This window comes from Macaca mulatta, chromosome X, assembly GCF_049350105.2.
Source record: "Macaca mulatta isolate MMU2019108-1 chromosome X, T2T-MMU8v2.0, whole genome shotgun sequence".
Lineage (NCBI taxonomy): Eukaryota > Metazoa > Chordata > Mammalia > Primates > Cercopithecidae > Macaca > Macaca mulatta.
Genome location: NC_133426.1, coordinates 7,740,166 through 7,755,403, shown reverse-complemented (window position 1 = coordinate 7,755,403; position 15,238 = coordinate 7,740,166). Strand labels below are relative to the sequence as shown.

Genomic DNA, 15,238 nt, shown 5'->3' with positions numbered 1-15,238 from the left:
TTTCAACCTAATAGTTTCCCATTTTCGTCCATCTTCTCCAAATAGTTAATTACTTTCTGGATTTTGGAATATTTTTCTCCATGATAAAATCATCTTGACAGTGCTGTTTTTTGCAGACATTTCAGTGTGGGTTTCTTATTTAATTGGGTGACTTTCTCATGTCTTTCTAATCTCTCTCAGCATTGGCATAGTTGAGATTATTTAAATTCTAAAAAACTATTTATCCTTTAATTATTTATCCTTTAATTAAATATTACTTTATTACAAAAAAGTAATATCTACCATTACTTTTAATGGCAAACCACAATTACTTTTGCATCAACCAAATAAAATTTGTTTATATTGCATGCAACGTATTTTGAAATATGTATACATTATGGAATGGTTCAACTGGGGTAATTAACATATGTATTATTATGAACATATATTTTATTATATGAAATATAACTTATTATTTCTTGCGAGAACATTTAAAATATACTCTCTTAACAATTTTCAGGAATGCAATACCCTGTTATTAACTATAGTCACCCTGTTTTCCAATAGATCTCTTGAACTTATTCCTTCGAACTGAAGTTTCGTATATTCTGACTTAATGGTACTATAATGAAACTGTACCTATAGGAATTGTGAACAAGAGCTAATCATATGTTTGAAAATTTTCAAGACCTAATTAGATGTTTTCAGAAAATTTCCAAACATTTGAAAATGCAGATCTTGATCCTGGTTCTTATAGGTGCAGTTTGAATCATAGTTCCATTAAAGTGAGCATTCCACATTACTGGAAAAGATCAAAGGAGTCTTCTTTATGTGTATTTATTTTCTCCCCTCCATCCTTCTCTCTGGAAAGTATTAGTAAAGTATTACTTTGTGTGTGTGTGTGTGTAGCATTTACTTAAACATTTTTAAGTTAGGGACAGACTTAATGGCAATATGTCCCATTTGAGTATTGTTATTTAAGGGTCTCTAGGGTTGATTCTTCTGAACTTTGCCACCCAAAGTTACTTCAAATAGTCCTAGATGGCCGGGTCCACTGCTACGTGATTCCCAAGGAGGGACTAAAGAAGGTAGAGATCATAAGGTTTAGCAACATTTTTCATCATAATCCAGTTCCAAATCTTCATTTGAAATTTATATGGCATTTTCTTCCTCTTCACTGGGTTTTCACTTTATATTTAATTCTTTCAGGAGATGACAGTAATGTGCTTCCACTCCAAAGCCGTTGCCAAAAAGAAAAAAATGATTGTTTTCATGAGCATCATGAGGCAGAATCTTTTATTTTTCTTATTTCAAATGAAAAGCATATATCTTTATGTATTTTGCAGGCTTACATCTCAGGGAAAGAATATGTAATTATTTCTTCAATTGCTGACTTAATTTTTCTACTTTTGTTTACTACAATATACCGAAGTCTGTGTATCTTTTTAAAATAAAATAAATCTGTGAAACGGCGATATTGCATTAAATATATTGAAGTACAAAACACTCTCAGTAGACCATGGGAAGGATTACAAATTACACTCAGATATCTGAAGAGTAGAATCAGCAACTGTGTATGTGTCTTACCGCTGTATACACATCTCCAGCTGAACACAGGGACACATTTTGCCTTATATCCTTATAAGAAAAAATATAAAAAATAACAAAAAATAAACCAATTACAATACTTGGCATTGTATTCTCTCCACATTAGACATTATTTGCCTCAATGGTGGTTCCTGTAAATGCCCATCTTTTGCTGTTCCAGGAGGTACGAATAACTATGACCACAAAACATAAAACAGGAGCCCATTTGGTAAAACCTATGCATATTTTAAAATAGAGGAGAAAGACATCTAAATGTTCACAAACCTTAATTATGGCAGGGCATGGATGATTTTCTGATTCCTCTCCTTACCTTTATTTAACTATCAGGGGTCACTTTTATTTTTTATTTTTTGAGGCAGAGTCTTGCTCTGTCACCCAGGCTGGAGTGTAGTGACGTGATCTCAGCTCACAGCAACCTCTGCCTCCTGCATTCAAGCGATTCTCTCACCTTAGCCTCCCGAGTAGCTGGGATTACAGGCATCTGCCACCACACCCGGCTAATTTTTGTATTTTTAGTAGAGATGGGGTTTCACCATGTTGGCCAGGCTGGTCTCGAACTCCTGAACACAGGTGATCCACCTGCCTCACTCAGCCTCCCAAAGTGCAGGAATTACATGTGTGAGCCACAGTGCCCGGCCAACAGTCATTTTTAATGAGACGAAATATTTTTTGTAGAAAGCACCAGGAATGACGGCTATGTGTTTAAGTAGCATATGTTCAGCATGTGAGACATCAGCTTCATCTACTGCTCTTACAATTACCAGAATTGTCTAGTTCACAAAATTGAGCCATGACTCTTGAAATTGCCATTATACATAGGTGATCTAAATATCCCTGCATGGATACAGTACACTATTGACCCATTATTTGATAGTATCTCTAACGTTTTCCAAATGGAAGGGGAGAAAGTTCTACAATGTCTTCAGATTCTCTGGGTTTTTTGATTCAGGTTGTTGTTTTTCTTTTGTTTTTCTGAATTCCAAATGTCTAGGATCCAATATTATATGTGTATACTTCACAATCTTACAGAAATATCAGTGAGAGATTATAATGGACCATTTAAGTTTCATAAATAAGAATAAAAATATTATTCTGGTGTTTTGATTAATTAATAGAATGGTTAATCTTCTTATGCATTACATTTTAAAAAAATAACATCACAGCTGGTCAATTTACTTTAAAAATAATTCAAAGAAAATTAGAGAAATCAAAAATCAAAGCAAACTTAAAGTATCATTTTAGATCCAATAAATGATCCAAATAGTTTAAAAAGAGATATATTTCAGGGGGATAGTGGGAGAGGAAAATGCCATAACAGTTTTGGAAAGAAATATTTTAAGAACCATAAAGAAAACATTGAACATAATTAATTGGGCACTTACCATATATTGACACTAAACCGAATATTTTATTTGTAAACTGTCCTAATAACATTCCTATTAGAGAGGTGTGTCTGCACCCACTTTAATAAGAAGAACACTGAAGTTGAAAAGGCTAAATAATTAGTTGAGGTCACACATTGGTGGAGGGATGAGATGAAGCTGAAAGGAGGGCCTTTCCTTATTGATGGGCTCCTCTGTCCTGAACCATGCTGTTCTAGCCATGGTTTTGAAACATTAACACAGAAATCTCCTTCCTAAACCTTTCTCAAAAAGAAATCATTTCAACTAACCAGAAGATATGTGTATGAATATATTTGTGACAGTAAAAATTACAAAGTGCATAAAAAAGAGATTCATAGAAAAGGTTCTGGAATGTTGATCAAAATACAAGGATTAATTTATAATTTATCATTCTGAAGCTTATTTGTCATTATGGAAAATGATGCCAACATAGTGTTAAATGAAGACACAGGCAAAAATATTTCATAAAGAATATAATTTCTAGTATTTAAAACATAATTCCAAGTTAATATTTAAAAATCATTAAAAAGTGATCTTAGGGTGTGAGAACAATGATGTTTTTAAATTTAAATATTCTGTAACTTTGACGTTGAACTTACTACTGTGAATTGTGTGCAGTTTGAACTTAATGAACATCTTCAAAGAGTATAATTTAGACGTGATTTTAAAAAAACTGTGATCCATTCAGTCTGCAATCATATAATGGAAAAAATGAAACGTCATTCATATATGATTTTTCCATTTGACATGGCCTAGAGAAAATATGAGCTATCTTCTGCTATAAACAACTTCTACATTCTTGGAGCTGTCAGGGTAACATCTCTGAACGTAGGTTTCCTTACCTGAAAAATGATGAGTTTGGAGGACACAATCTCTTAACTTGTCTTCAGTAGTAATAGTTTATGAATTTGTAAGTGCTAGGAAGAAAAAAGAAAATAAGAAGCAAATTCATTGGCATGGCACTATGGGTGATAATACGAGGATAGTTTCAGAATGATAACTGACATCATCAAAAACATTGAAATTGGAAAATTTCAGCTACAGATAAATTAAGTATCTCTCTATAGATCTATATAGTAAAATGAAGTAGCCAAGCTATCAATTTTGTGATATATGCAGCATTTTAAACAGGGGATTATTAGGACTAAATTTTCAGCCCATTAGTGACGGATTAATGGCATAGCTTGCTTCCAAGGGGAACTCTTAAGGACCCTATGAACTCTCACCTCCACAAAAAAGAGATGGGGCTTGCAGGTGGCCTGGTTTGTGTGGCAAAGTTGATGTGCAGATAACTCCCATGAAGCACTGCTAATCTCTCCTTAAAATGTGGCCAAATAAATCAAGAATGCTCTCAGTGGTCATCTTTTCCACTCTCTTTCTGTGCCTCCTTCTATTGCACTTCACTTCCCCATCTCTCCCCTCCCTTCTGTAGGATCCAATCTTATTATAATATCCTATCCAGGACTCTAGGTGCTCAAGTTTTTCCTTTACCCACACACGTTTTGCTCTACATAAGTCAGTCCTCAGAATGTATTTGGTCAGGAGTTTCCTGCTGTCTGATTGAAACATATAAACCCTGTCTTCATGTTTCAAGTGACCTCTTGCGGAGGAGGTTTATCTTGAGTCAGGGTGCTTGACCTAAGTTATTATGAAGAAAGAGAGAGAGAGAGAGGAGAGAGAGAGAGAGGAAGAGGAAGAGGAAGAGGGAGGAAGGAAGGAAGGGGAAGAAAGGAAAGAAGGAAGGAAGGGAAAGAAGGGCAAGCAGGGGAAGGGAGAAAGGAAGGAAGGAGAGGAGGGAGGAAGGGGCAGAAGGAAAGAAGAGAGGAAGTAAAGAAAGTAGCATTGAAAAAAGATGCTTGCACAAGAATGTTTATAGCAGCACAATTCGCAATTGCAAAAATGTGAAACCAGCCCAGAGCCCATCAATCACTGAATGGATAAATAAATTGTGATATATATATATATATATATATACACACATACATACATATGATGGAATACTACTCAGCCATAAAAAGGAATGGATTAACGGCATTCACAGCAACCTGGATGGGATTGGATAGTATTATTCTAAGTGAAGTAACTCAGAAATGGAAAACGAAACATCGTATGTTCTCACTCATAAGTGGGAGCTAAGTTTTGAAGATGCAAAGGCAAAATAATGATATAATGGACTTTGGGGATTCAAGGGAAAATGGTGGGAAGGGGGTGAGGGATAAAGAACTACTAATGGGTTCAATGTATACTGCTCGGATGATGGCTACACCAAAATCTCACAAATCACCACTAAAGAACTTATTCATGTAACCAACTACCACCTGTTCTCCAAAAACCTACAGAAATTTAAAAAAAGGGGGGGCGCCCAAGATAGCCAAATAGGAAGAACAGCTGCAGCCTCTAGCTCCCAGTGTGAGCGACACAAAAGACTGGTGATTTCTGCATTTTCACTGAGGTACTGGGTTCATCTCACTGGGGCATGTTGGACAGTCGGTGCTGATCAGCGGGTGCAGCCCGACCAGCGAGAGCTGAAGCAGGGCGAGGCATTGCCTCACCTGGGAAGTGCAAGGGGGAAGGGAATTCCTTTTCCTAACCAAGGGAAACTGAGACACACAACACCTGGAAAATCGGGTAACTCCCACCCTAATACTGCACTTTACCAAGGGTCTTAGCAAACGGCACACCAGGAGATTATATCCCACAACTGGCCCAGAGGGTCCCAAGCCCACAGAGCCTCCCTCATTGCTAGCACAGCAGTCGGAGATCTAACTGCAAGGCGGCAGTGAGGCTGGCGGAGGGGCGCCCACCATTGCTGAGGCTTAGGTAGGTAAACAAAGCCTCTGGGAAGCTTGAATTGGGTGGAGCCCACCTCAGCTCAAGGAGGCCTGCCTGCCTCTGTAGACTCCACCTCTGGGGACAGGGCATAGCTAAACAAAAAGCAGCAGAAACCTCTGCAGATGTAAATGTCCTTGTCTGACAGCTTTGAAGAGAGCAGTGATTGACCCAGCACAGAGGTTGAGATCTGAGAATGGACAGACTGCCTGCTCAAGTGGGTCCCTGACCCCTGAGTAGCCTAACTGGGAGACATCCCACACTAGGTGCAGACCGACACCTCACACCTCACATGGCTGGGTACACCTCTGAGACGAAGCTTCCAGAGCAAGAATCAGACAGCAACACTCGCTGTTCAGCAACACTCGCTGTTCAGCAATATTCTATCTTCTGCAGCCTCCGCTGCTGATACCCAGGCAAACAGGGTCTGGAGTGGACCTCAAGCAAACTCCAACAGACCTGCAGCTGAGGGTACTGACTGTAAGAAGGAAAACTAACAAACAGAAAGGATACCCACACCAAAATGCCATCAGTACATCACCATTATCAAAGACGAAAGGCAGATAAAACCACAAAGATGGGGGAAAAGCAGTGCAGAAAAGCTGGAAATTCAAAAAATCAGAGCACATCTCCCCCTCCAAAGGAATGCAGCTCATTGCCAGCAATGGAACAAAGCTGGACGGAGAATGACTTTGACGAGTTGAGAGAAGAAGGCTTCAGTCGATCAAACTTCTCAGAGCTAAAGGAGGAACTACGTAACCAGCACAAGGAAACTAAAAACCTTGAAAAAAGAATGGATGAATGCATTGCCAAGACAATCCTAAGCCAAAAGAATAAAGCTGGAGGCATCACGCTACCTGACTTCAAACTATACTATAAGGCTACAGTAACCAAAACAGCATGGTACTGGTACCAAAACAGAGATATAGACCAATGGAACAGAACAGAGTCCTCAGAAATAATACCAGACATCTACAGCCATCTGATCTTTGACAAACCTGACAAAAACAAGAAATGGGGAAAAGATTCCCTATTTAATAAACGGTGCTAGGAAAATTGGCTAGCCATAAGTAGAAAGCTGAAACTGGATCCTTTCCCTACTCCTTATACAAAAATTAATTTAAGATGGATTAGAGACTTAAATGTTAGACCTAAAACTATAAAAACCATAGAAGAAAACCTAGGTAATACCATTCAGGACATCGGCATGGGCAAGGACTTCATGTCTAAAACACCAAAAGCAACGGCAACAAAAGCCAAAATTGACAAATGGGATCTAATTAAACTAAAGAGCTTCTGCACAGCAAAAGAGACTACCATCAGAGTGAACAGGCAACCTACAGAATGGGAGGAAATTTTTGCAATCTACTCATCTGACAAAGGGCTAATATCCAGAACCTACAAAGAACTCAAACAAATTTACAAGAAAAAAAACAAACAACCCCATCAAAAAGTGGGCAAAAGATATGAACAGACACTTCTCAAAAGAAGACATTAATACAGCTAGCAGACACATGAAAAAATGCTCATCATCACTCGCCATCACAGAAATGCAAATCAAAACCACAATGAGATACCATCTCACACCAGTTAGAATGGCAATCATTAAAAAATCAGGAAACAACAGGTGCTAGAGAGGATGTGGAGAAATAGGAACACTTTTACACTGTTGGTGGGACTGTAAACTAGTTCAACCATTGTGGAAAACAGTGTGGCGATTCCTCAAGGATCTAGAACTAGAAATACCATTTGACCCAGCCATCCCATTACTGGGGATATACCCAAAGGATTATAAATCATGCTGCTATAAAGACACATGCACACGTATGTTTATTGCAGCACTACTCACAATAGCAAAGACTTGGAACCAACCCAAATGTCCATCAGTGACAGACTAGATTAAGAAAATGTGGCACATATACACCATGGAATACTATGCAGCCATAAAAAAGGATGAGTTCGTGTCCTTTGTAGGGACATGGATGCAGCTGGAAACCATCATTCTCAGCAAACTATCGCAAGAACAGAAAATCAAACCCCACATGTTCTCACTCATAGATGGGAATTGAACAATGAGATCACTTGGGCACAGGAAGGGGAACATCACACACCGGGGCCTATTGTGGGGAGTGGGGAGGGGGAGGGATAGCATTAGGAGATATACCTAATGTAAATAATGAGTTAATGGGTGCAGCACACCAACATGGCACATGTATACATATGTAACAAACCTGCACGTTGTGCACATGTACTGTAGAACTTAAAGTATAAAAAAAAAGAAAAAGAAAAAGAAAAAGAAAATCCTGCTTGGTTTCCAAGGAATGGAAAAGCAAATAAAAGCAAATAAGCAAATAAAACAAGCCAACAGAAGTATAAAAATAGCATTTTTAATTCCTAGAAATTGTTAATAGTCATTTTAGAATTTTTATGAATTAATTGATAAGAGACCTTTCTATAAAGGTCAAAGGTTAACGATGAGAAAATATTTACCTTGAAGATATCAGAAAGGCACTAGTTAGGTCTCATAGCAAAGTCATTTGAGGTATTCATCCAGTTTTTTTTTTAATTATGAAAGTGAATTATTTACTTTCCAATATGATTGCTCATCTGCTAGATTCTACTTAAAGCTCATGATGGTTAATTTTTAATTTATTCACACATCCCTACCAAGCACCATTCCTTATTTCTACTCTTTTTCAGAAAATAAAAATTAAGAAGTTGTGTGTACTCACTATTTCCATTCTTTTCTCCCCACTCTTTTTTAAAACTATTTTTTTTTCAGGCTTTCCACCGAATACTCCATCAAAACTGTCTTTTTCCAGGTCACTGACAACTTCCACATCATTAATTTTTTGGTCACTTCTCAATCTTCACTTACTTAGCAGTATTTGATACTGTTGATTCTGTTCAAATTGTCTTATAATTCCATTATAACTACAGTAATAATTCAGCTGAAATTATAAGCATGTGAAATTACTTAGCTCCCCATTTAAAATGACAATCACAAAACCCATTTTATAGTCCAGAAGACAAATATCTTTAAGCACTATAAATTCCTATAAATATGAAAATTTCCTAATGGACATGTCAATTGCATGTCGACAGTGAACTTCCACAGCTATTGCAAAATCTTCTTAATCTATGTCAATAGAAACTTTTACCAGTAGGTAGGTTCCCTGGCCCTTTGCAACTTAAAATCAGGCACTGAAAGGAAAAGATGATAATGAGTTTTTGGTGCCCCGGGGGATGAATTTTGTACATAGATTATACAGAAGTTACTTTGATTTTAAATATTAATATTCAATTTATTATGGTTATAAATTCAAAATACTGGTTTGCCTTAATCACCCTTATGCTTTTAATTTGCATCATAACTATTATTTTAAATAGAAATCTAGGACATTTTATAATTACCTTTAAAGGAGATTTTTAATTATGTCTACATTAACAAGTGTAATTATTTAGCATGCATTAAATGTTTTAAGCCTCACTTAATATGTTAAGCTTCCTTCAATTTTTGATTACTAAACATACTTTCTCAGACACTTAAACTATTCTTGCAAATTTAATAAATGCAATATATAGATGTATGCACATGCACACACAGTGACCAGAAAAGTGTGGCATGACATTGCGGATGGAGATGTATCATCCAGGATGAATTTTTCCAAATCCCCTTTGCTGTGTTAAACCCCTTTTTTGTAGTCAGTTGTTATATATGCAAACACTAAAAAGGGAACAGTCCATAGCCTATGCACCTGTGTTCAAGCTGCACATTAACTAAACATGCAAGTCAAGTTCATGATATTCATGCCAAGCAGAAACACCAAGTGATAGATGTTACTTATCTATAAGCAGCATCCTTCTCTTTTGAATACTTTTTTTAATGTTCATCCATTACAACCACAGCTTATATAGATACTTAAGACATCTAATATGATTCTGTGTGGCCAAACAGTGTGCCTCATTCTAACATCACAGCTTCTAAGGGTACCATTTTAGTGGCCACAATCCACATGTGTCCTGCTGAATTAATCAACTCTTTCTGGTATTGGATGAGAGTTAAAATTTCCCCTCTTACCTTGATGGTTTACAAACTGTGCAGGCTAAGTTGGTGCCCATACCTCTCAGTGTAATATTGAGAGGTTCTAAATAATAGTAAAAAGTAATTCTAATATCTTGCCCTACATGAAAGAATTATCTTGACACATTTTCAACAGAAGCCAAGAATAAGTGTTTTCAGCATTCTGAAAAGTAATTTCAGAATTTTGAGTTTGTGTAGTGGCCTAGATGTAAATTTATTTTTAAATGATTGAATTTCATCTTGTCTGAAGACTAAAATAACAGGAAATAACTAAGAGGCTGAGAAATAAATTTATAACAGGGTAACTTACATAAGTTTCACATTAACGTTTGAGGAGCACGGTATGATTTTTAACATCCTCAATTATAGTTGAAAACTAAATAGGTCTTCTATATTAGTAGCCTCAAGCTCTCTGACAGCAGATACCTTCAATTACAAACTCTTACCTCAATTTGCCTTCTTAGGGACACTGATTATATTGCATGTAGGTCTTCCAACAAAGACCACTTTAAAAACATCAAACCATGACACTTAACCCTTTCATTTCAGTTCAATATTTATTATATTATCTTCATTTTATCTACCTTGAGGTTGCCACCATGTAAATCTCCATTTCACTCATTGTTTCAATAAATATTCTCTGAGTGTATAGTATGTGTCAGTCTCTGAGCTAAAATAAGTGTATTATGGTGGTGACATAGGCATAAAACTTTTTTAAATGAAAATAACCGTAAAGATTTAATTTATTCTCAATTTTTCAGACAAGAACATGCTTAAAGTATATACATTCAAGACTTCCAACTCTTCCCTTATGGTCATCCCTAATAGACTTCTATTACATGGTTTTATGCAAGAATTTATGTCCCATTCTCTTTGTAACTGATGACCTCATGACTTTATCTTTGATGTAACTTTAGTTTTTCTTATTTTCATCTTTAGAGACAGTATTCTCAGTGCAGTTTTCAACTGACTAGTCTACAAAGGATTTATTGTCCAAGTTATCAATCATTACACTGCTGGAGTCTGAGTGGTTTCTTGAACTTTTTCAAATAGCATGAAAATTTCACTATTAATGTTGGATTTATATTGACTATCATATTGTAGCCATTATGAATTTCAAATAAATGATTATGAAAAAAATAATTTGCACTAATTTATATAAAGTTTGTGTAATTTTTTTTCTGACATATTTGTGTCTGAAAACTGTGAGACGACAAGATGCTGTTTTTCCAATACCAGTTATATGTTGAAAAGTAATTCTGTTCTTTAACCACTTAAAGTTATAACTTTCCAGGAATTTAAAGGTCCTCATTCCTGGAACTGTTCAAAGTTGGATATACATATAACAGGGATATAACAGAAAATTTCCAAACAAAGGCATTGATTTAGTTTAGAAAATTTTTAACATTTCTTCAAGTGTTCATATGTTCTAAAGTTCTGTGAGTCTAAGAATTTGTGTTTTTACTTGATTTACGCTGTGAGTCTTCCTTAAGAATGAAAGTTCTCCCCTTTATCTTTAGGGATCCAATAAACACAAAACCGAGGACTTAGAGATTTTACTGTTGATATTTTACTGATAGAATTACCTTCTGCACAGTTAGTGCACATCTATGCAAACAGATTTATTTAAAAGGCTGATAATTTTCCACTTAATTATTTGTTTGTTTTTAACAATGATCCTGCTTATGTGGAAAATGTAGGAATTTTGTTTTTACAAAGAGGCCAAAGGCAAGCAGATGATATTTAGTACCTCTCTTTGTTATTTCTTAAGATTTGTTACTGAAATATTTCAATGTTATGTAGTAGAGTAACTTTGTTAGTTCTTATAAATTTTTCTTATGAATTTCTTAAGAATAACTTTATCTCTTATGCAGTACATTGCAGCTAGCCAGGGTGGAAGCCGAGGATAACAAATTAGTAGTCAGCACTCTGTCTTCAGAGCATGTAAGTTAAGAAAATGTGTGGTTTCTCATATTGCAGAAAATCCAAACATCTTTGGAGAAACAAGTGAGTTTCAATGGTCAAAAATATATAGGAAGTCTAAATAAATAAACAAAAAATAGCAAGTTTCACAGGAATCACAATTTAGACTTAAAATACTGGCCCCTTAGTAATATGGTAAAAACAGTTACCTATCTTATCTCTCTGATTGTCAAGATGAAAGAGGGTGTGGAGGGGGAGAAGTAAGATGGAGAGAGAAGGAAAGAAACAGGGAAAGGGAATGAGAGATGAAAAGGAAAGATGGAGAGAGAGACACGCAAACAGAAACAGAGGGACACACACACACACAGACTGATTTTATCAGGGATCGAAACATCATAGGGAGAATGTTTTAAAGTCACCCTGTATGAATAACACACATTTGATGGGAAGTGATTCTGTACATCACTGTAACATTTACTCAGATCACAGAAATGAACCAGCACCTCCTCAATGATGAATCATTAATTACTTAATTTAGTAACTTAAATCATTAATGACTTAATTTAATTTTAAATGTTTTATCCCCAAAAATAACTCAAATGGATGTTAAAAACTTAACCGACTTTAACAACTAAATTAAATGTTAAAGCTGGTTATACATCTGTGTCAAGTTCCTTACCTATTCCCACCTCCATTCATAGGCACCTCAAATGGATGTGAAACATATTTAATGAATGGGCAGCATACATTTAAACTATTTGTAACATATATTTGGTAGTGAGTGATTCTATAATACAGGTTGCATGTTTCTTGTTACAAAAATGTCCACATAAAGCCTCTGAAAAATTCTAAAAACAAAGTTTGTTCATTGAATCACCAAAGGTTGTTGAGCAGTGGGGATAAAAAAGTTAAAAACGAGCACATCGGACCTATAAACAAATCACTGCAGTCTCAACAGAAAGATCTACTACTGATCCATCTTTCTCTATATCTCTATAATCTATCTATCTGTCTGTCTATCTGTCTGTCTATCTATCTATCTATCTACCTATCTATCTAATCTATCATCTATTTACTCTATCTATCTATCTATCTATCTATCTATCTATCTATCTATCTAATCTGTCATCTATATATCCATCCTATCTATCCATCTAAGCTATCCTATCTATCTATCTATCTATCTACCTATCTATCTATCTATCTATCTATCTATCTATCTATCTATCTATAACTCTATGTATTATGTATCCATACATTTTTATCTATAAATCTATCATCTATCCATCCATCTTATCTATCAATCCATCCATCCATAGCTATCTACCTGCCCATCTACCTATCTGTCTACCTACCTATATATATCAAGATTGTAAAGGCACAGAGGGGAGTGAGGTTAGGCTTCAGCACGCTAGTGACAAATAGGCTTTTTCCATGCAGATAAAGATGGAAGTAGGCCAGGCACGGTGGCTCACGCCTGTAATCCCAGCACTTTGGAAGGCCGAGGCGGGCATATCACAAGGTCAGGAGATCGAGATCATCCTGGCTAACACACTGTGAAACCCCATCTCTACTAAAAATACAAAAAAATTAGCCGGGCGAGGTGGCGGGCGCCTGTAGTCCCAGCTACTCGGGAGGCTGAGGCAGGAGAATGGTGTGAATCCGGGAGGCGGAGCTGGCAGTGAGCCGAGACTGAGCCACTGCACTCCAGCCTGGGCGACAGAGAGAGACTCCGTCTCAGAACAAAACAAACCAAACAAACAAAAACAAAACGATGGAAGTTTATTTCCGGCAGAGGAAACAGCATCTGCAAAGCTACTTAGATACTGTCTTGCTTGAGGTTAGGCATGCTAACTTGGTAGTGAAGAAGTTTGCTTGTTAACTGTGGTGGTGTAATCCGGCCCAACACTTGGTGTTTATTATTTTCCAAGTTTCTTCCTTCTTTTTTAAAAATTATTTTTTTCTAACGGACAAATAAAAATTGTATATATTTGTGGTGTACAACACGTTGCTTTGAAATGTGTGTACATTGTGGAATGGCTAAATTGAGCTAATTAACATATGTGTTATCTCACATACCTATCAAATCCTTGTAGTGAAAACATCTCAGATCTACTCTCTTAGCATTTTTAAATGATAGGATACATTTTTTTATTAACTATAGTGGCATTCTATTAAAACAATAATTTTATTATTTCATGATTTTATGGGTTAATTGAGCTTAACTAGGCAGTTCATGTATGGTATTGGCTAAAGCAGCAGTTAGTGGTAGGGGCTAGATTGGATTAAATTTGCTAGGACAGAAAATTAAAACATAATTGACTCTGGAGGTAAAATTTTAAATATAGGTTTTCTCATTAGTTCTTTATTTTGTGAGCTCAAAACCAATATACTCTCTTTTACATTTATAAAATTCATATAAAATACACTTCATATATAAAATGTATAAAATAAAATTTCTGGTTCCACTACCCAATGTTCAGACTGTTTTGCTTGATTACGCAGTAGAGGAAAGCCAGGCATGGTGACTCATGCCTGTAATCCCAGCACTTTGGGAGGCCGAGGCAGGTGGATCACTTGAGGTCAGGAGTTTGAGACCAGCCTGGCCAACATGGTGAAACCCCATCTCTACTAAAAATATAAATTTAGCTGGGCATGGTGGTGATGCGCACCTGTAGTCCCAGGTACCCTGGAGGCTGAGGCAGGAGAATTGCTTGAGCCCAAGAAGGGGAGGTTACAGTGAGCTCAGATGGTGACACTGCACTCCAGCCTGGGAGACAGACTCTCTCAAAAACAAATCAAAACAACAACAACAATAACAAAACAAAGAGTAGAGGGCTACTGTCCTTTCATGTGTGTTTTAGAAAGGAGTGGAATAAAACTAGGAAAAGAAATAATTTTCATTAAGACAACTATTATACATAATCATTAAATATAGGTTTATGTAATTGGGATAAAAATTATTTGAAAAATATCAGTTGGCTGAAACCACTAAAATATTCAGGCTCAAACCATGTAGATTTATACCTCTAGAATATTAGGAAAATGGGTTGATGGAAGGAACCAGGAGTTCTGAGCACTGCAACTGAACTTAGATGATGAGTGTCTCAACGTTCCACGATTTAATAGTGTGCTTCTTTCCACCTGCCAGATGAAATGGGTTGCTCTTTCTCCTGCCATCTGAGTAGAAGATTGCTTTCATTTTAGTCTGAGTTGAGTGAAGATCAGAAGAGCCCAGGGATAGGTCAGAGACACCACAACAGAAGTCAATAAGTCTAGAAACGCGAGGCAGTGTGTGGAGACGGCCCCGCATGGCTGCTCTGGTCTGAATGTCTGTCCCCCACCAAATCCAAATGTGGAAATCCTAACCTCCAAGGTGATGGTATTAGAAGGTGGGGCCTTTGGGAGGTAA

General features: G+C 36.5%; 1 long non-coding RNA gene across 1 annotated transcript in view; it reads right to left on the bottom strand.

Annotated features, from left to right (window-relative positions):
- LOC114674912 (uncharacterized) overlaps positions 1–15,238 on the bottom strand; it is a 463,867-nt gene that overhangs the window by 163,488 nt on the left and 285,141 nt on the right. The window contains exon 2 of the long non-coding RNA XR_003726006.2: positions 3,833–3,907. This is a non-coding gene — a long non-coding RNA (uncharacterized LOC114674912). The remainder of the gene's footprint in view (positions 1–3,832; positions 3,908–15,238) is intronic.